Source organism: Lycorma delicatula, chromosome 8, assembly GCF_047948215.1.
Source record: "Lycorma delicatula isolate Av1 chromosome 8, ASM4794821v1, whole genome shotgun sequence".
Lineage (NCBI taxonomy): Eukaryota > Metazoa > Arthropoda > Insecta > Hemiptera > Fulgoridae > Lycorma > Lycorma delicatula.
This window is the reverse complement of record NC_134462.1, coordinates 102,663,051-102,686,937: the sequence shown is the minus strand read 5'-3', so window position 1 is coordinate 102,686,937 and position 23,887 is coordinate 102,663,051.

The window sequence follows — 23,887 nt, the reverse complement described above, 5'->3', positions numbered from 1 at the left end:
TGGTTAATTAAAACCCAACCACCAAAGAACACCGGTATCCACGATCTAGTATTCAAATCCATGTAAAAATATCTGGCTTTACTAGGACTTGAACGCTGTAACTTTCGACTTCCAAATCAGCTGATTTGGGAAGACGCGTTAACCACTAGACCAACCCGGTGGGTTTAATGTATTAATTTATTAATTATTAACCTCACCTTGCAAAAAAACAAAAAGTAAATAATATTTCAATAATAGCAATATAAAAAAATGGAAATATTATTTACTCTAATTGTTTTTTTGCAATAATAATAATAATTGTTATTTATTTCAATTTGTTATTTATTTTATTTTTTTTTAATAATTGTTATTATTGAAATAATAGCAATATAAAAAAAATGGAAATATATCAAAAGTTATTAATGAAATAACATTTTATGTACTTTTCATTTTAAAAAAGTGTGCATATGTAATTTAACAGGCGTACAAGGAAGTCATGTGGTGTTCACATCAGAGTTTTTCAGGATTTAATTCGTATGTCATTCATTAAAAAGACTGCAAAAGTCTGTATTTCAGTAGTTTAAACCTTATTACTTTTCGTATATCTATAAAGAACTGAAGGCCATATTGTAGTTATGAAAAAAAAGGAACTGAAATTAAATATTTAAAAACGTGTTAAATATATAAAAGACAGATAACACCAGGAGAAATAACAACTATTGTACGTTAAGCTCATTCTTTTTATTTGATATTAAAAAGTTCCAAATTCCAAATGAATTAAAATAATTCCACACAATTGTAGCAACATAACTCATATGGAAGAACGTTTTCCTTGAAGTCATACTCGCCTGAGATAGCACTCCAGTACTTTAAGGTAAAACAAATTATTACAACATAACATAGAACAGTTTATGCCAAAATCATTGATCAATGTATTAGTTCTCCCATTCACAGTTAAACTGCTCCGATTTTCACGAAGGAATTTTGGAGATATGGGTTCCCATCCCAAAGTCGGGGGTTCAGGCATTTCTATAAAGGGATAATATATCTTCTTTTTTCAGTCTCTCTAAAGAAAAATCACGCTGTTGTCTTATCGTTGATTCTAGGGTCAATCTCATTTTTTAGTTATACGCAATTTGAATCTGTGTTAATTATATGGATATCCTTGTTACTTGATGTTGATTTAATGAGGATGCTTGGTCTGCAACATCTATATAAACGTGTAGTGTTCTGCCTGTTGGCAGGTCCTGGCACCACTATTGTCCATCTGTTTCTCTTCCATGCTTTTCTTTTCGTTGGCTGTGTAAACTGTATATATTAAGTAATGCCGGGTAACCAATTAGTAATAATCACTTCCTTTATTTACTTTCAAAATTTACACCTCATTTATTAAACATTGCAAAGAATTATAATAATTTATGTTTTTAGTTAAGTTTACAGTTATTAACATTTTATCCATTTTTATCACTTACTCTGTCTAGCCATTTTATCTTCTCCATCCTTCTCCAGACCCACACCTAAATAGCATCGATCTTTTCTTCTTTTTTATCTTCAGTGTCCATGTTTCAATACCGTTTAAACGTATACTCCAAACACAGTGTCTTATCAACCTCTTCCTCAAATTCAAATCCATGTTGCTGAGGAGTAGATTAGTCTTTCTAAAAAACCTCTGTGTAGCTACTCCGTTTTCTAATTGCTGACTTGTTCTTCAACGGTTGGTTTGTAAATTTAGGGCTGCTGTATATTTCTAATACAATACAAACTTTATTCGTTCAAGAATCTAAACATGAAGAAGCTATAATGATCAACTAAAATAGAAAGCTCATTTAACTGGTTAGTTGTTATGTTGAGTAATCATTGAAGATTTAACACCATTATATATTTTTGTGGTCTAAAAGAAAAGTTTCTTAACAGAGTAACTAACCAAAGCTGAATTAAAAAAAATCCATAAATTTTTAACATTTCAATGATAAATCTCTCAAAAAAAGTTTCAAAAATTATCATAAATATTGCAATACATCCATTATGGCATAAAACATTAAAATTTTAATTAAATTAATTAATTAAATTCGTTATCGAAAATCACCTGATTTCGATGTCGAGAGTTTTCAAGTTCAAATCCTAATAAAGGTAGATACTGTTCTTCAGATTTGAATATTAAATAAATAAAATAAAATTTTATACATACAATTAACATCATTAGAGTATTTTCATAAAATTTTATATACTAAAAAAAAAAAAAAAAAAAAACTTTGTAGTCATACAATGTAAAGTACATTGCTGCCATTTTTAAATAATGATTGTAGAAGTGAGTATTCTGATGTAAAGTCGATTTCTGCATAAATCTATTCAAACTAAACGATAGTGTTCTAAAAAAAAATTTGCATAATGTTACGGAGGTTAGAGGTTATCGGAATTCTTTTATTTTTATACTGGCTATTTTTAAACAAATTTTATTTTTGATGATAAGATGTAGATTTAGAACTCCTGGATGTAGAACCAATGTTCTACATTCAGACAAAAAAAAAAATAAAGAAAATCTAAATGATCTATACTCAGCATTAAACCGCAATCTGTTTAGTTATGATAAAAAACAGAAAAAATCATCCAGCTTTCTAAAATTTTAAATATTTTTGCTAGGTTTAAAATTAAAAAAAAAAAATCTTGCTCTAATTTCCTAAGACACAAATTAAATAATTATTGTCTGATGTAATATACGTATTTTTATATTAAATAATTTAATTTTTGAATATATTTTTGCCACCAAGAAAAAACTTCACAAATTATTAAAATAGATCATAATTTAATTTTATAATGCTAAAATATCGAATTTGAATTTTTTTAAATGTTTCATATGATCTTGAAGTGGTATTGCATATGCATTATTTTTGAAATTAATACATTTTTTTAACATATTTTTATGATTACAGGAAAATTTTCACAAAATTACTGAAGATAGATTGTTTATTGCAGTTTAGAAAATAACACATTATCCCATCTAAAAAAAATATTTATTATTGATATTTTCCTAAAAAAATTCATTATAAAAAATGAAATTATCAAAATAGGTGAAAAATAATTTATTTTTTTCAAACTAGTCTGATTTATTAATTTATCTTAATCCACAGTTTTGATTATTTAATCCACAAACATGAAAATACACTCGGTTTTTTTTAACATTAATCTATAATGTTTTATTTCTAATATTTAAATTGCAACCCATTCATCTAGTGAACAATAAGACTCCTGCCATGGTCCAATGAGATGAGGATGATAAGTATGACATGTAAATGAGGTGAAGTCTTGTTAGACTCAGGCCGACCATTCTTGAGTTGTGTAGTTAATTGAACCCTCAACCACCAACGTACACCGGTATCCACTATCTATCTAATATTCTTATCCGTTTAAAATCAACTAACCTTTACTAGGATTCGAACCTCAGAACCTTTGACTTCGAAAATCGGCTATTAAACAAGAGATTTCTCCTTCTTTTGTCCATATAACTGGCAATAGGGGTATCTGAAACAGTGTTGGCAGTGTTAAAAGGAGTGAAAGGGATATTTTACCGCGAAGGACGTTATACCCAGTCGTCAATCCATCCCCCACCTGCTCATGAAATTCTATATTTTAAAATTATATTTCAAAATTTTGAGTAGTAAGATTTGAGGAGTAAGACCAATACAATCTCAGATAAGTGTAAAATAAAAAAAATAAATAAAACACCGCCAAGTTACAAAAATTTCCCGGCTTCGCCCTTGACAGACGTTTATTTCAAATACATCATTGTTTTTTTAAATATTAATGACTTAAATTTGTTTACCTAAAATTGATCTATAAATTATGAAAAATAAATAGATAACGATTTTAGATAAGAAATTTTAATAATAAGTTAATAATTACATCGTGTTCCTAAAGGTTCAAGAAATAATTCACTTGCTAGTATCAAACGTAAAAATTAATAAGCCATAATATATTTTCCTTATAAGAAAATATTTTGATAAAATCTCGCGCGTAATATAAAATTTGTTTAATGATATCAGAAGAAAACTATTTAATATATATCGGATACCACTTTACTCGCTTATCTGTAGTTGTAGCCCGTATAACTGTGGAAACTATGGAAACTATGTAGTCGGAATATTTTATGCCTGTTTTCACAGATAATGTTTGAGTTCTCGTATAACAATTTACTATATTGTGGATACCGATGTTCTTTGGCGATTGGGTTTCAATTAACCAAACATTTCAGGAATGGTCGACCTGAGACTGTACAAGACTACAGTTCATTTACGTATCAATTCATATCATTTTCATATATGATGGTATGATATGTACATACGTATATATAATCCTCAGTCATCCTGTGAATACCTTACGGTGGTAACATAGTACATTTTTTCGGAAATTTCTGGGTTTTTCTACGTTTTTTTTTATTCAGGAGACGTGAAAGGAGGAAATTTGCAAAAAAACCTGACAACAGAATATTTTAATGATTTTTCCTCTTATAGCTATAGCTGGGAAAGTTGATTTTGTTCCTAATTTTCCTTGATGTCTTGATATCTTGCCAAAAATGTTAATTCTTGCTAAAATTTTAATTCGGGGACCTTCAGTTTACCAATCAGTGATGTGTTGGTTAGGCCACTGAGACATCTCTTAAGGTGTTGAATGTTTAAATTGTTGAAATTATTCAATTCTTCCCATATTGTTTTTTGCTAAAATTGTATCTTTACAAATCTTTTTACTTACAAAGAATCTGATGATTTTTACCCCAAATATATAAGGTGGATTCAGAATGGCCAATAATTTCTCTTATCAAGTTATTTTACTCAACCTATTTATTTTCAATCTTCTCCTGTAATGTAATATTTAAAATGCCTTTATACCTTACAGTTTCTATTTTCATTGTGCTCGTGCTTATGAATAAAAATTGTTGTATCCATTCAAAAAAGTTTTAAGAATTTATTAAAAATTTCTTTTCTGTTTGAAAGCTCTCTTTGCTGGTTCCAGAAGTCTGTTTTTAAGGACTGAATTACTCCGCCTGTACTTTGTTATTTTAACACAGAATAAAACAAAATTTTGCTCTCCTTTCTATTATGATTTATATTGTATTCTTCTATCTAGAAATATTCTTCTCTAGAAATATTCAATTTCTCATTATTCTTCTCTGTTACACTAAACTTCCTTCTTTCTTTTTTACTCTTATTTATTTTCAAACTGAAGGTCTGTCTCAGAAAAATTATAAAAAATAAGTACATGAAAATAAAATAATGTATAAAACAAAAACGAAACTCCATAAAATTTTTCCAGAATTTTGTAAAAAGAATCTTCATTGAAATTTTCAACTGTAGCTATAGCTTGCTGTGTAGTGGAAATGGATTTTCTGCCTATGATAAACTTTATAAAACTACATTTTTAAAAAACGTCTTATAAAACCTATTTTTACTTACTTGTACGAAGTAAAGGATCGTGAAAAACTTTTCGGTTTTCAAATTTCAATAAAATATTAATTTTGACCATTCTTGAATTCATTTTGACTAGTTTCGGCGTGATGTCTGTAGGCATGTACGTATGTATCTCGCGTAAGTCAAAAATGATTAACCGTAGGATGTTGAAATTTTGGATTTATTGTAACATCTAGTTGTCCATCTCTCCCATTTTATTGCAGTCGACTGAACCAAAAGTGTTCAAAAAAGTCCAAAATCCCATAAAATTTGGATTTTGGACTTCTTCATAACTGTAGTAATAAATCCTCATTGAGAGCTATTGAAAGATATATATAACTGGTACTTATTTTCATTGGTTCCAGAGTTATACCCAAATAAAATTTTAATTATTGAAATATTTGGATCTTACAAGAGGAAGGCACATCGGTTCGAATCAGACTTCAGCTCCTATTTTTTAATTTAAATATATTGATTTTAATAATTATTAATCCGTGTCGTAAAAAGAAATTACAATAACTAATAATTCAATAATAACAAAAAAAAAAAGAAATAAAGAAAAATTATAAGAAGTTTTTAGTGAAATAAATTTTATATACATTTAAAAATGCGTATAAGTAATTTAATAGCCGTGTATGTATAATAGATTTAGTGAAAAATCTGATTATTTAATATTAATTGAAAATAATAATTTAGAATTGTATTGTTTTTGGATTTTATAATTTAATATCTGCTTAATTTTATTTAATTATTCTGGAATTTCTGTTTAATTTTATCTACATTAAAGTTAATTACAGAGTAACTAAAAAATAGACCCTCAAAAGAACAAATTATACACTAAGACATACATGCTCGGTCTTTAATAAATCGAAAAAAATTCTTATTTTTTAGATCATTACTCCTCTGATATTGGGACAATATTTTCCCTACGTTCGGAGTTGATCATTTAGTTTATTTGTTTTTTGTTGCCAATCATTTAATCGCTCTTTAGTTTGATATAATTTTTCTTATCTTAATTTTTGTACACGTTCTCTAGTTTCAGCTATTTTGTAACTATCCACTTGATTAAACGGTTAGAGGAACTTATCTGTCTTTCAAATGAAATAAGTTTAAATGAAATGTAAAAAAAAATGTGTATATGTAAATTAATACGTGTACAAGTAAATATATAGTTTGTCGGCATCAGATTTCTAGGTATGATATACTTTTAAAAAAATACATTATAAAAAACGTTTATAAAATCTATTTTTTCATAAAAATTAAAGAGAATAACATTTTAAACAATTTTCTTTAAGGAAAAAGGGTTTTATTCGGTAAGATGCTCTTTCCTCTTTTCCACTCAAGAAATATTTATTTCCTTTTGAATGAGGTTTGAAGGTTCTAATTAATTTTTGGTAAAACTATAATATGTATATACCTTATATAAATTGCTAATATTGGATTTTATCTAAAAAATTTAAATGATTGAAAAATAAAGGAAATAATATATTACATGATTTTCAACATTTTAAAAACGGATTAAACCTTACTAGTGAAAATAGTTTAGTGTAATTTTCTTGCAAACTTCAGCCCAAAATTTTAAGAAGTAAAAATAGTAAAGTGAACTAAACTTGAAACAATTTTCGTACTGAATTTTTTCCTAAATCAAGACTATGGAATTTCCTCTTAAGTTATGGGTAAGAAATAATACTTGAAGGAAGGCCTAGTAATTCATCTAGTTATATATTATATATATAATGTAATCAACTAAGAATTACTTCATGTCATGACAAGTTCATAATGAGTTACGGGACAATGGAAAGTTTCTAATTTTGTGGTTTAGAATCCTCTCACCTCATACTCCTTAGTTTAGTACCGAACATTGGTGAGCAATCAAGTCTATTGTTTGAGATAGCTAGAATGAAGTAGTCATCCATGTACTACAGCTCAGCTCTTCAATTATCTTCTTCAACCCTTTTATTTTGAATACAGTTTTGTCTTCTATTTTAATACAAACCCTCTTAATCTCTTCTAGCTTCAACTTTAATCATTCTTATATTTGTGCAACATTGTTTTCATTAAAGGATTTGCCTTTTTCATAACAAGTATTTTCTTTTCAAACTATTTAATTAAAATTATCCTTACAAAACATGATTTACGTACAGCACATTTAATTTATAAAAAATTAATCTAATTTTAATTTAAAGAATGGATTATGTGAATTTACCATTCAAGGAATGAAAATTAAAGTGGACTAAATTTGAAACAATTTTCATATTCAATTTTTACTTTCCCTTCTATATAGCAGTTATAACTATATAGAAGGGAAAGTATGGTGATTGCTCAAAATTGGGTATATCTGGTTTTCAACGAATCTTGACAAAATGACCCCTAAGGGGCCCAGCAAACCAAAAAATGACATCGAAATATCCGCGACAAAATGTGCAACCGTATGTTTGTATATTGGCGTGTAAATTGCCTTATTTCTCCAGAACTACTTGACTAATTTTAACCAAAATTGGCTATAATACTTCTATAGTACAGGCATTGATGCTATTAAATTTTCAATTCAAAAGGTCAGGGAGTCGGGAATACAGGGGAGAAAACGAAATCCTCTCCAGATTTTGCATCATTAAGGTTACTTTTTTATAAGCTTTTATTTACCTTGCTTTAGTTATAATCAAATCTTGCAACTGCTATATCTTTTGATCTATCGTATGAAAATCAATGAAATTTGAACACGTATATAACTTCGATGACAATACAATACTACGGTGTCGGAATTTGGATATAACTCACCCCTACCTTGCAATACCCGTACGCTAAATGCATGCATGTTGCTTAAAATTTTTATTTCTCAACAACTATCGTAAAAAATCAATGAAATTTGATACACGTATGTAACTTCAAAATATAAATATTTTTACTTTCTTTTTTTAGTCTTAATAAACAAACAAAGCTTTTATTTAACTCGCTTTACGAATAACCAAATCTTGCAACTGTTATATCTTTTGATCTATCGTATGAAAATCAATGAAATTTGGTACACGTATGTAACTTCAATGACAATACAGCACTATGGTGTCGGAATTTGGATATGACCCAACCCCACCCTACCATTCAATACCGCTACGCTAAATTCATGCATTTAGTTGAAAATGTTTATTTCTCATGAATTTTCGTATGGAAATGATTGAAATTTAGTACACGTATGTAACTTCGATGTGTAAAAATAAATATTTTTACTTTTTAGTCTTAATAAACAAACAAATTTGAACAAACAATAATATTCAGATATAAATATTATTAAGAATGTTTTTTTTTGTTCAAATTTACAATGTAAAAAGTCTATTGTTCATTAAGACTAAAAAGTAAAAAGTAAAAAAAAATACAAAAAAAAAAACAAAAAAACAAAAGAAATTACAAAAATATATTTGATTACATATAAACAATTATTTTTTTAAAAAAGCTTTTATATAACCAATATTAATATTAACATTAATAAAAAAAGAAACAAATTAGAAAAACCCTCTAATAAGTGAAAAATAAAAATTAAATCAAATTGAGAATTTTAAACAAAAAAAATATAATATATTAAAAAATAAATAAATGTAATAATTAAATTTTAAGATTAAAAGTAATGAAAATATTTAGTTAAATAAAAGCGTGGCGCAGTTTTTATAATTTATTTAAAACAACACAACATTTAATTTTACAACAATTAATCTTCATTTTCATTTCAGTAACGACGCGAGGAGGCGGAAAAGTCTGCTGGAACCTCCAGTTGAGACTGATTAACTACAAGTAAAAATCTGGGAAAATACATCCACTCGCTTTCTTTGTACGTGTTCTCACATATTTGAAGTTTATCTTCGAATTTTGCTAGTAATTTAAGCCAAATTGAACGCACTCTTTCCGCTAAAAGTTTCATTTTATTTAAATATGAATTTTTAAATAAATAAGGAATTTTTGAATAAATTTCACGAAAACCTTTTCTGAAGATTTTCATATTTGGTTAAACTTAACAAATTTGATTAAGTAAAGTTTTCTCTAAATCCAACATACCTTTCAATAACGATAAGAAAAAAAAGATTTTCAAAAAGACTTCTGGATTTAAGGTCCAGGGTTTATAATTGAAAAAGCCTGCAGACATTATTTGATAGCTTTATATATCAAGTATAAACATTCAACAATAAATTTAAAAGTATTTATACCGATGGGGGATAGATAAAAACAATTACAAAATATATATATATAACTGAACTCCAGTCAACGAACTGAGGTCCAGTCAAACGAACACATGATGTTCGACTGCCAAGCTCTCTTGGGAGTTAGAACTCAGGTTACCTTAGAACTTAGAGTTCTAGGAAAAAATTGGCCACTCATAAACGGCGAGTCAGTGTGGCGAGAGCCGCACTGTCGGACCATGTGGCGTTCCTTGATGCCGTTGTTTTGTTCAACTGGCATCAGTAGTTTATTTAAGGGGAAAAGCTTCTACCTCGATGCTGTGGGAAGCTACCCGAGAATTACGGCTGGCCATCAGCCAACTAAAGCTCTAAGCGGTTTAAACTGATAGTCGGGTACTTGCTGGCATTCAGCGACCTAGGCGTGACAGAAAATTGCTGTCTTGACGATATAAATTTAATTATTGAAGTTTATATATTTTAGTAGTCGACGGGGTGCACCTATCCATTTTAGTTATGTATGTGACAAGTGAAGTGAGCGGTGGGGACACGTAAGCCGGTGGTGTATGGCACCGTGCTTAGTCTGCTCATGCTGTTAGGTAAGCTTTAGGAGCTATTTGGACATTGGTCGCTAAACTGTTCTGAGGCTCAATAGCCGTTTGTAGCACAAAAATTCAGTCTTATTCTTTAGGGCGACCGAATGGGGTGTGGCGGGAAAAATTCCAAACAAACCAAAATCCCCTTAAGTTTGGAAAAATTTAACATGTTCATAAATTTGAAGAAAATCGGTTCGGTCAATCCTAAATATTAGACCAAAAGCAGTGTGACACACATACTTACATACGTACCCACTTATATATTCTTATTTTGTCTATATGAACTAGTTGGATTCTAAAATTAAAGATTTGTAAAAACCTGATACCGTATTTTTGACCAGCTCACCATACTTTCCCATTTAATATAGCTATTCTAACTATATTTGGCGAGAAAGTAAAATAAACAAATCATACTGTGAACAGATATTTTAGATTTATTTTATACTCGTAATTATAAAACAAAAATATGAAACATTTAATACATTGTGTACACAGATTTTTTCTTCAAAAAATTAATCTGTTGCTTTATAAAAATTAAATATTTTAATTTAAAAAAATATTTAAAAATTAATTTTGACTTTTTTTATTTACTTAGGAGATAATAACTTTTTTTTTACTTTGAGTTTTCTTTTAACTATACATGATAAATTTAAAAAAAACGGTTTGCAGAAAGTAGTATTATCGTTGTAATACATCGTATATCATATTTAATATATAAAGTTTTTAATAATAACTAGCTGCAGTGGCGTGCCGTAGGCACGCCCTCCGTACGGGTTGCCCTGCGGATGGCGTCTCGGAATAGGGTTATTAGGTGTCCAAAATTGATTACCTTTTGTGTAAAAATACTTTTTTTGAATGATGAAAATTGATATAACGAAAGTTAAATTAGAAATTTAACTCTATAATCACTATGTTTCTATGTAATTCACTTACAATATTGAATATAAGAAAAAAATATTAGACAAGATAAAAAAATACGAATAATAAAAGTAAATTCAATATTTTTCTTAACACCAAAATATAAAGTAAAAGATAAAATTAAATGTCTTATTTAAATGTGCTATGTTATGAACAAAATTTATCTGTCAAACTTAAAATTGTTTACGGAACTCAAATCCTTTATCGGATAAAAATATTTCACTTCTCTTTTCAGAAGATCTATTTTTTCTTCTTGAGGGACTTATAAGCTGATATCAAATTTGCAATATAGTAAATCTCTTTGAAAGTTTTGACATGTTTCCATCTTAATAAAATATTATGAAAAAATATCGAAGAAACTACATAGCCTATATCGGATCAACTTTATTATTTATACGCAAGTTTGTAAACAAAAAAATAAATAAAAAAATAATTTTAAATATAATGCACGAATATATATATTTTTTTCATAATGTTTGCCTAGGATAATAAGAAAAAAATAATCATAATAAACATTATAAAATATAATATAGAAATTTTTAATAAAAACTGCCTGAATCGGAAAAGAGGAATAATGATCGGGGAAAGAAGAACGTTACGTTTAACTTATAACTTTTAACTTTGTAACTTGTAAGTTACGTTTTGCCGATGACATTGTGGTACTAGTAAGAGTCCAAATAAATTAAAGAAATGCTTCATGCTTAAATGAAGCTTGCGGACGTCAGGATATGAGGATCAAAAAAAAAAAACAAAATGTATGAAATTAGGCGAAAAAAAAGGATTGAGATTAAAATAGGAAATTAAGTTTTAGAGCAGGTGAACAAATTTCAGTACTTAGGGAGCTTTATAACTGATTTTATTTTATACTATTTTATACTGGTTTTATTTTGAGTGCGATGCTCTGTATGGAGTTGAAACATGGACAATAATAAAGGCAGACAGAAAACGAATTGAGGCTTTTGAGATGTGGATGAGACACAGGATTATAAATGTCAGATCGTAAGACCATGTTTTTTTTTTTGGGGGGGGGGCGAAAAACGCCTGTGCGTTATCATCGCCAGAAATTTTCTTTAATAAAAATGTACAATAACTCTAAAATATCAAAGTTATAAGGTTTAAAATTAATATAAATCATATAATAAAAATTTATTAAAACAAAAGTCAAAAAAGTGAAATAAAACTCAAAACTAATATCGCAGACGGAGTCTTTAAAATATAAAAGTTAAAATAATAGAAAAAAGAAACTATATAAAAGTTACCCAAATCCGACAGGTTGTGCAAAAGGCTTCCTTCTCGGATAATAAAATTACAGACATAGAACCAAAAAAATAAAAATTGAAAATAAAGGAAAAAATTATCAGAAAGACCATGTAATAAATAAAGAAGTATTAGGAGAATCGGAGAGAACAAAAAAATGTTAGATGTGATTAAAGATAGGAAAAGGAACTGGCTAGAACATTCTTTATGTTCTTTATGAGTGCTCGAAATACGAGTTAATGCGTACGGAGACCATCCGTCGGCGATCTTATCGGGTCGGCGATGGATCTCCATGTAACCTGGAGGAGCCAGGCCGAATGGGCAATAGTGGAGAGTGTTATAGTGTACTTGGCAAAGGAAAGGATTGGTAAGGGGATCTAGAGCTCTGCTTGGATTTCTTTTTTATTCTATTTTTGTTGATTTTTTGTTTTATAAATTATGTTTTTGTTGTTCTTGTCCTAGTTTTGTTTCAGTGTTACTGTGTTGTTATTATTCCATGTAACATTTTTATGTTTCGTGTTGTGTGTTAAACTCACTTTTACCTTCTACGGGTAGGTAGTTCAATTCCTTTTTAGTTAGGTCTTTTCAGTTTTGCTTAAGACTCGATGAGATGTGTTTTGTTTTTAGTTCATTAATTAGTAGACACCGATGGGAATGTCACTCGTGGCATACTGGATTATGTCAAAAGCCGAGGTTTCGAAGATGACCTCCGGTAAAGCCCATAAGGGCTCGGAACGGATTGGGTGGCGAAGGGAGTCTTCCCCTAGGAAGTCATGATGGCTAGAAGGTGTTTATTAGTGAATGCGATAAAAGGCTTGGTGAATGGAAGGAAAGGAAGAGATTTTAAATGATGGACGAGATTATGAGAAATAAAAAATAAAAGCTGAAACAAAGAGGTTAACAATGGCTAGTACAAGGTAGAAAGCATCATTCGTGACGGGAGCTACCCTAATGACAGAATACTATAAATTAATGAATGAATAATAAAAACATATTTAAATACCTTACGGGAATTAATAATTATTTTTAGAAACGAATCAATGCGTAAATTAAATAAATATCATTTTTATTAATGAAAACTGTAAATTCATTGGATATAGAAAAATACAAATATATTGGTAAAAGGAAGTAGTTAAGGACGTGAGAAACACAGTATATAACCGGAAGTGATCAATAGATAAAATACAAGGAGTGGTCGAGAGTGTCAAGTTCTCATGAAAAAAAAACGGACACCGTATAAGAACGAAAAGAAACCAATCCAAGAGGATGAGGAAGTTCTGGGAAGAGAAGAGAAAAAGATTGAAAAAGAAATAAACTATTACTTAGCATGGTCGATAGCAAGCCGTAACGATTAAAAAAAATATATATTTTTTTTATTTTTGTTTTTTAAATGGACAGCTTTTTAAATGGAGAGCTGCATCAAACCAGTCAAACGACTGAAGACAAAAAAAAATGGACAAGGTAAAATTTTAGGGAAAAAAATTGAAATTAAACACATGAACAAACATTTAAATATTGTATCATTGTAGACTAAAAAAATAGAAATAAATTCTAATATCTTTAATATACTTTTCTATACAAAAAATAAAAAAATAAATAATTTCCGTGTTTTGATCAGCATATTTCTACTTATTAATATCTAACGTAGTTTGGATAAATCAAGGATGAATTCATGTTTATAAATTTAATGGTTTAAACGTTTGATTTCAGTTAACACCGTTTCAACGAGAACATTAATTCTTTTTTAAATTTAAAATTTTACAATTCTTTTTTCTTTTATTTACTATTCTGTTATTTTTTACTTTTTTTACTTTTCTGGTGACCCCTTCCTTAGTAGAAGTAAAAAATAACATTCTACGAGTCGGAGCGTGGAATGTTAGAAGCTTAAAAAAGGTTGGTAGGCTAGAGAATTTAAAAAGGGAAATGGATAGGGTAAACGTGGATATAGTAGGAATTAGTGAGGTTCGGTGGGAAGAGGAAGGCGACTTTTGGTCGGGTGACTTTAGAGTAATTAACTCAGCGTCAAATAATGGGCAGGCAGGAGTAGGTTTCGTGATGAACAAGAAAATAGGGAGGAGAGTGGAGTATTTCAAGACGCATAGCGATAGAGTCATTGTAATAAGGATAAATTCAAAACCTAAACCGACAACGATTGTTAACGTCTATATGCCTACAAGCGCCCATGATGATGATGAGGTAGAATGTGTATACGAAGAGATTGATGAAGCAATTAAACACGTAAAAGGAGATGAAAATTTAATAATAGTTGGAGATTGGAATGCAAGCATTGGAAAAGGCAAGGAAGGAAATATAGTGGGTGAATACGGGCTGGGCAAAAGGAATGAAAGAGGGGACCGACTTATAGAATTTTGCACGAAGTATAATTTAGTAATTGCCAACACCCAATTTAAAATCATAATAGAAGAATATACACTTGGAAAAAGCCAGGCGATACTGCAAGGTATCAGATAGATTATATCATGGTTAAGCAAAGATTTAGAAATCAACTCGTGGACTGCAAAACTTACCCTGGAGCAGACATTGATAGCGACCATAATTTGGTGATAATGAAATGTAGATTGGGGTTTAAAAACCTGAAGAAAAGGTGTCAGATGAATCGGTGGAATTTAGAGAAGCTTGAGGAAGAGGAGGTAAAGAAGATTTTTGAGGAGGACATCGCAAGAGGTCTGAGTAAAAAATATAAGGTAGAAAATGTAGAAGAAGAATGGGAGAATGTTAAAAAGGAAATTCTTAAATCAGCAGAAGCAAACTTAGGCGGAATAAAGAGAACTGGTAGAAAACCTTGGGTTTCAGACGATATATTGCAGCTGATGGATGAACGTAGAAAATATAAGAATGCTAGTGATGAAGAAAGTAAAAGGAACTATCGGCAATTAAGAAATGCTATAAACAGGAAATGCAAACTGGCGAAAGAAGAGTGGATTAAAGAAAAGTGTTCAGAAGAAATGAACATTGGTAAAATAGACGGAGCATACAGGAAAGTTAAGGAAAATTTTGGGGTACATAAATTAAAATCTAATAATGTGTTAAACAAAGATGGTACACCTATATATAATACGAAAGGTAAAGTCGATAGATGGGTGGAATATATTGAAGAGTTATACGGAGGAAATGAATTAGAAAATGGTTTTATAGAGGAAGAAGAGGAAGTTGAGGAGGATGAAATGGGAGAAACAATACTGAGATCTGAATTTAAGAGAGCATTAAAAGATTTAAATGGCAGAAAGGCTCCTGGAATAGACGGAATACCTGTAGAATTACTGCGCAGTGCAGGGGAGGAAGCGATTGATAGATTATACAAACTGGTGTGTAATATTTATGAAAAAGGGGAATTTCCGTCAGACTTCAAAAAAAGTGTTATAGTAATGATACCAAAGAAATCAGGGGCAGATAAATGTGAAGAATACAGAACAATTAGTTTAACTAGTCATGCATCAAAAATCTTAACTAGAATTCTATACAGAAGAATTGAGAGGAGAGTGGAGGAAGTGTTAGGAGAAGACCAATTTGGTTTCCTCATTCGATAACGTAGACTGGAATAAAATGTTCAGCATTTTAAAAAAATTAGGGTTCAAATACAGAGATAGAAGAACAATTGCTAACATGTACAGGAACCAAACAGCAACAGTAGCAATTGAAGAACATAAGAAAGAAGCCATAATAAGAAAGGGAGTCCGACAAGGATGTTCTCTATCTCCGTTACTTTTTAATCTTTACATGGAACTAGCAGTTAATGATGTTAAAGAACAATTTAGATTCGGAGTAACAGTACAAGGTGAAAAGATAAAGATGCTACGATTTGCTGATGATATAGTAATTCTAGCCGAGAATAAAAAGGATTTAGAAGAAACAATGAACGGCATAGATGAAGTCCTACGCAAGAACTATCGCATGAAAATAAACAAGAACAAAACAAAAGTAATGAAATGTAGTAGAAATAACAAAGATGGACCACTGAATGTGAAAATAGGAGGAGAAAAGATTATGGAGGTAGAAGAATTTTGTTATTTGGGAAGTAGAATTACTAAAGATGGACGAAGCAGGAGCGATATAAAATGCCGAATAGCACAAGCTAAACGAGCCTTCAGTAAGAAATATAAGTTGTTTACATCAAAAATTAATTTAAATGTCAGGAAAAGATTTTTGAAAGTGTATGTTTGGAGTGTCGCTTTATATGGAAGTGAAACTTGGACAATCGGAGTATCTGAGAAGAAAAGGTTAGAAGCTTTTGAAATGTGGTGCTATAGGAGAATGTTAAAAATCAGGTGGGTGGATAAAGTGACAAATGAGGAGGTATTGCGGCAAATAGATGAAGAAAGAAGCATTTGGAAAAATATAGTTAAAAGAAGAGACAGACTTATAGGCCACATACTAAGGCATCCTGGAATAGTCGCTTTAATTTTGGAAGGACAGGTAGAAGGGAAAAATTGTGTAGGCAGGCTACGTTTGGAATATGTAAAACAAATTGTTAGGGATGTAGGATGTAGAGGGTATACTGAAATGAAACGACTAGCACTAGATAGGGAATCTTGGAGAGCTGCATCAAACCAGTCAAATGACTGAAGACAAAAAAAAAAAAAAAATTATTTACTCTTCTAAAACCGGTTTGGACAAATGATATATAGCTATGGGGCACGGCTTGCATAAGTAATATTGAGATTATACAATGCTTTCACAACAAGTTGGAGAGATCCATTGCAGAGACACGGTGATTCACACGGAAGTTCTAGAATAAATTGGATTGCCTTATATTCATAACGAGATCAAACGTTCGGTTTAAGTTAAAGACAGCTATTAGTCAATCATGTGAGCTTTCTAGTAGTTAATCTTTAAGATGTGATGAAGTCCGGCGACTGAAACGTCAGTACAAGCTGGACTTGGGGTATCTGAGTGACACTTGTACTGGTTCAGTAACAGACATTTGATAAATGTATTTATTACGCCTTAGTGAAGATCCTAACGAAACGTTCGGCTCGAAACGTTGTTCTCCGTGAAGTTTTTATGGAATTTTTTTTTAATATATTTTTTAATAATGATATGCATTCTTTTTTTTTCTTTTTTTGCACTAGACTATTATGATCTCTTGAATATTTATATTCCCAACTAATGCAATGTGTTTATTTATACAGAATTTTTTGTATATGTAGTTTATTTATTTATGTATGTACGTTTTACTGAGGATGTTCGTTGGAAACCCCACTTCACGTGCGTTTTGTAAAACGATTTTTTGTGATTCTAAAATCGGAATCAATTTTTTTTTTCTTTTTTTTTTGGGAAGGTTTTCTGAACGTAAAACGGTTTTGCTTTATCACCGCTCGGCGGAACCGATTATAAATATATTATTTGCAAAACAAAAAAAATATATTGCTGCTAAGTTCAATGTATTAAATCGGCTAAATTCTAAAGATTAAAAAATACACAAATAAAATAACATTCTAATAAACAACTTCCCTATAAATATAACTTTCATATAAAATGATAAATAGTAAATTTTATTTATTTCCTGGTAAATATTATCGTACTCTTATCAGGTACAGTATTTCTTTAAACAGAAACGTATAAAAAATTATAGAAAACAACTTTTTTGTAGAATAATATATAAATATATATATTATATGACAATTAACGTCCAGTGATTATAGATTCTTTCAATAATGCCTTTTAGTTTTTTAAAACATAATTAATAATAATAAAACACAGATAAATAACATTAGAAAAATCAAATAATAACCTTGATGAGTTTTATGAGAAATTTGCAAAAAAATAAATTAAAATGAGTCAAACCTGCACTATAATGAAATTATTTTATTTCCAAAACACTTTATACAATTTGTTTAATAGCCTTGAAATAATTAATGTTAATTAATATGTAATGTTAATAATATATTATTTAGTTCATCAAAATTCTATGATTATAAGTTATGATTACAAAAAATACGGTAAATTGTAAGTTAAATGGTTCCTCGATGTAGACTTAAATACATAGATTCAAGAAAATTAGATAGAATTTTTTAATCCAGAAGGCATTATTTATCATTTTTGCTTCGTTGTTAAGAAATAAAAAACAAAAGTTGAAATTGTAACAAGCAAAAAATTCTGTAATTTAAAGAATAAAACAAATGTAATATTCATAAATTCCAATCTGCCTCAGAAACAACGTTCCTGATGAAGGACATAATGAGAATTATCAAGAACCCAAATCAGAAAAAATTCAAAAAGCGTTAAGACAGATCTTTTTAGTTCAACATTTGAAAAAAAAAACAGCAATGAAATGATATTTACTGCTAACGAATGACTGCAGAAAATCATGATAGATATTTCAAAGCAAAAAAAGAAAACAAAGGAAAGTCCAGGATAGAATAATATATTGGAAAAATCTGAGGAAAAGGAATACAGGAATTAAGGAGAATAGAAAAAGACCGGAGGGGTTATAGAATAAAAAGGAAGAAGAATATTGGAAGTTTCTGTTTTCCACTCGCTATTTTCTTTTGGTTTCTTTTTAATAACCCGTAATGGTCCCAACATATAACTGAACATTTTCACTTCACATAAAAGAGCTATATCTATTTACAGGTTCGTACTAATAAACCAATATTCAATTTCCTTGAAAATTTACTTAGATACTATGCCCCTAACTCAATCAATTTCTATTGGATATCTATAATTCTGTTCTCTGATAATTAATTCTGATCAAAGCTAAAACCAAAATTATTATTTAAAAAAAATTTTTTTTTGTTTTAAAAATTTGGTTAAAATAATTAATAAATTAAAGTGGAAATTGGCTGGTCACTTGTTTGGAAGATAAGGAGACGGATAAAACACGTTAAATTTCTGAAAACTATTTATTGAAAAAAGAAATAATGAAAATAAACGAAAGAAACGGTGGGAGGATGATTTGAAGACTGCATTAATAAATTGGTGCAGATTGGCATTGGACAAGGAAAGCATAGATTACTTACTAGGCGGGAGATCTATGCTTACTAATGAGCCGGAAAATTAAACAAACGATCCTAGTTAAATCAAGAAATAATTTAACAAATATCTCAAGAGATATTTTTTTTATTTTTTTTTTTATGTATATAAAAGATTTATGTAATTTTTTTAATTAGTATAATTTATTAGAACTATAATGTAAAAATTTAATAAAAACCAAATAAAAGACCGATTTATTTTATTAATTTATTTGAGGATCTTTTAAGATAAAATATAAAAAAAGTGCGACGATTTAAGAAAATTTCTCCGATTTAAGGAGTAACATACGTAGTTTTCTTTCTTTTTCTGTTTAGTCTCAGGAACCACCGTAAGGTATTACTTCAGAGGATGAATGAGGATGATATGTATGAATGTAAATGAAGTGTAGTCTTATACAGTCTCAGGTCGACCATCCCTGAGATGTGGGTTAATTGAAACTCAACCGCCAAAGAACCCCAGTATCCACGATCTAGTATTCACATCCGTATAAGGAGTAACATACTGGATTTTAATTTTGTTGATAAAATTGAAATTATAAGTAATGTATTTTTCACCTATTTTATCCCCTTTTAATGCTCAAAATTGTAGGAAGCCACTAAAAAATAACAATAATTATTATTTATTAATAAACTCGTTAGAAATGATTAAAATATACAAAAAAAAAAAAAATTAACAAGACATGAATTGAAATCATAATGAAACTGTAACTAATTAATAATTTATGCATTTAAAACTTATTTTTAACAATAATTCTAATATTAAAATGATTAGTATTTCTTCTTTCCCATAAAAAAGGATAGTTTGTTAGATGTGCTAACAATTTTATTGTAGCCGCTATTGGCGCAGAGCGGACCAATGATGGTGCGCTAGGCGCCTGCGGGCAGCACGCGAACGAATCATTCGTTTGAAAGCCTTATACTTCTTGATACGAACGATTTATCAAAAATTATATCTATTTTTTCGGGATAAAACGAGCTGTGTTCAAAAAATCACAACTCAAAAAACAAGTAAAAATTTTCAGGACTTTGAAGCTTTTCGTTGTAAAAAGTTTTTGTTGTTATTAGTACGCTAAATTGATGAACGTTATTTAGTTACAATTGGAAAAAAAATTTGATAAATTCATATATAATGAAACATAAACCATGTAATATTTTCGCGGTGCCTTTTTCATATTTTTTTATTAATTTTAATTGTGCAATATTTCATCATCAAGTTTCCTCCGGGAAATCTTTTCGAATCCATGTAAATTCTACAGCACAATTAATGGAAATAATTAAGGTTAGTTAAAGACTATTTGTATTAAAATAATTCATCAATAGTTGAATAATAAAAGTTTTCCTCTAGAATGATTATTCAATATTATTATCTCCCTTTTAACTGCTTTTTAATAAATTGTGTGAATGAAATCATAATATCTTACTAAAACCTATTCTTGAATAATAATAATAATAATAATGTCAGAGTACTTTGTGTAAGCTTGCGTACATATATTTGCGTGGGTTTGTTCACAGTACATGCATGTTACTGTTAAATTAGATATTGTTAAATTGTAGGTAAAAGATAGAAGCCTGTGTGCACCATAACAGAAGGAACAAGCTGTGGGTAAACTTTCCACATATTAGATTAAAGGGAACAAGCTGATTATGCTTTACCAAGGATGTTGAGGTTAATATCAAACTCCAGAATTCGTCCCTTAAGCAGTTTAAACCTTAGAATAGAATAACAACTAATCACTATATATGCAAATTTTGTACATTTTATAAGTTAATTGGAAAACTAATATAAAAATAAATATGCAGTATATGTGTGCCTGAAAAAAATTAGTATTTAAAAAATATAAACTTGTAAATTATTTGTATTCACAATAAATGTAGGTATCCAACAAGTGAGTAGCAGCATTCCAAAACTTACCTTATTAAATTTGTAAATTTAACAGGAGAAGATAAAAACGTATATTTTGATTGTTTTTTGTTTTTAATAAATTATATTGCTTTAGATTAATTGTTGATACTAATTAAAAATTGTCTATACTATCAGAAATGTTCACAGATTAATAGAATTTATGTAATTTCGTTTCAAAATTAATCAATAACGACTTTTAAAAAGGCAATATTGATATAGCCAGTTCTGCAAAAGAATATTATGGATTATTAGGCAAGTTATAGAAAAAAACAAAAGTTTATGAAAATAATGCAAGATTGTAATCTGACAATGATACTTTTATAGTATGAAAATAATGATTTATTAAAACTATTTACAACATTTAAATAAACTAGAGTTTAATCCAAAATTGTAATAAATTATTACACTTTATTATATATATATAAATTAAAATATAAAATAATCTAAAATCAATCAGAAATCATTCTGTATCACTGTTGTCATGTATCATTATGTTCATCAGTCATTGGCTTACAAAAGACATTATGGAAGTCTTTGCTGGAGTGTCCCTTTGTACGTAGTCAATCTTTGTTATCTGGTTAAAAATATCACAATAATATTCTTTCACTTTTACTGTGGGAAAAGGTACACCTTTTGGTAATAAATTAGGAGTTAAGTTCTTACCAGTCTGAGACTTCTTATGCATTAATTTAGAAACACCAGCTTCATGAAATATCTATCTTCTCCTTGAACTTGACCAGAAGAACCTTTCCTTACAAGTAAAAAACTTTTAGCAATCGAAAATTTTTAGTGCCAAATGGTTAGGAACTTCTATAACTTTGCCAAGAAATGACTTCCAGTCATAAAAAAATTGGATCATATAACAGTACCATCGTGTTTGAAGAATAGACATCTTTAATAATCGGGTGAATAACCAATGATCGTTTTTTTCGCAAGTCGCTTTCGATATTTCCGATGTAATTTTTTGTGCATTTTCTTCCACTTCTCTTTATTACCCTTCCATCTACCTTGTCAACAAATAATATGTCTACAACTTTCACTATTTGTACTTCTTCAATCAGTTGAACTTATAAACTTATTTAATTATCATTACAACTTTAATATTTCAGGCGCAAAACATGATAAATATTCTGCTTCACAAAATACACAGAAATGATTGCCATGTTGATTTTTAGTGAAATAAACGCTTTTGATTGGTTAAGAGGATAAGATACGAATTAGAAAAGAAGCACAATAAATAAGAAGAGTTTTGGAATATATGACAAAATTTAACATCTTTTTTACTTCCATGTACAAAGTAAAGGAAGTATTGTGATCGCAAAAAATTTCGGTTTTTAGATTTCAATGGAAATATCCTTTTTAACTATCCTTGAATCCATTTTCACTAGTTCGGAATGACGTCATTACGCATCTCGCATAAATCAAAAACTATAAGGCATAGAATGTTGACATTTTGGATTTACGACTGTTGTAATATCTAATTGTGCACCTTCCCTTTTGATGGCAATCAACTTGACCAAAAGTTTATACAAAAGCCCAAAATCCAAACAAATTGGATTTTGAACTTTTTCTTAACTGCAGTAAACAACCTTCATTCAGAGCTTTTCAATGATATATTATAAGTGGTACATACTTATTTTCATTGGTTCCAGAGTTATAAGCAAATAAATTTTTAAATAATGAAACATTTGGATCTTACAAGAGGAAGGCACATGGGTTCGATTCAGACTTCATCTCCTTTTTTTAAAATTTTCTTTCTTTTAATTTAAATATATTGATTTATTAATTATTATTAACCTTTGATTGTAAAAAAAATTACAATAATTCAATAATAACAATAAAAAAATAATATGAATAATAATCAGACGTTATTAGTAACATAAAATTTTATGTACGTTTAAAAATGTTTACATGTAATTTAATAGATGTACAAGGAAGTCATACGGTATCCATATTAGATCTGATGAAACATCTGATTATTTGATATTAATTGAAAATTATAATTTTCGTAATAAATCGAAAATTATAATTAAGAAAAATATAATAGATTATAATAATCGTATTAAAATTTTATGTACTTTCATTTAAGAATTTTTTTTTTTTTTTAATGTGTATATCTAATTTATTAGACGTACGTATGTAGAAGTCACGTGATGTATACATCAGTCTTTTTTTTGTTATTTATAAAGATTTTTGGAACAAATTGATATTATATTCAGAAAGTGCATGCCACCTAACTTTCGATTTCGGAAGGATAAGACGAGTTTTGGAATTTTACTACTCAAATTATATGAAACATATTAAATCCTCTAAAGTTTAATTTTTAATGCCGTTATCATAGAGTAAAATGTTACTAACAGCAAAATTTTACCTCAACTTTAAATTACTTGGTAATAATATACAGAAAGTTAATATACAGAAACTATGAGAGCTATTAAATAGATTTTCAAAAAATGAAATTTAGCAAAAATTCTCCTTCCTTAAAACGATGTGTTTTTCTTTCGGTATGATACCTCTATACTTCAAGCACTTAGCAGAGCTCAAAAATTTTAAATGAAAAGTTATAGTCATACATATTATTATGAAGCGAATTAAACAAAACCAAATTTTGGAGTAAAAATCTTTGAGTTACGATAAC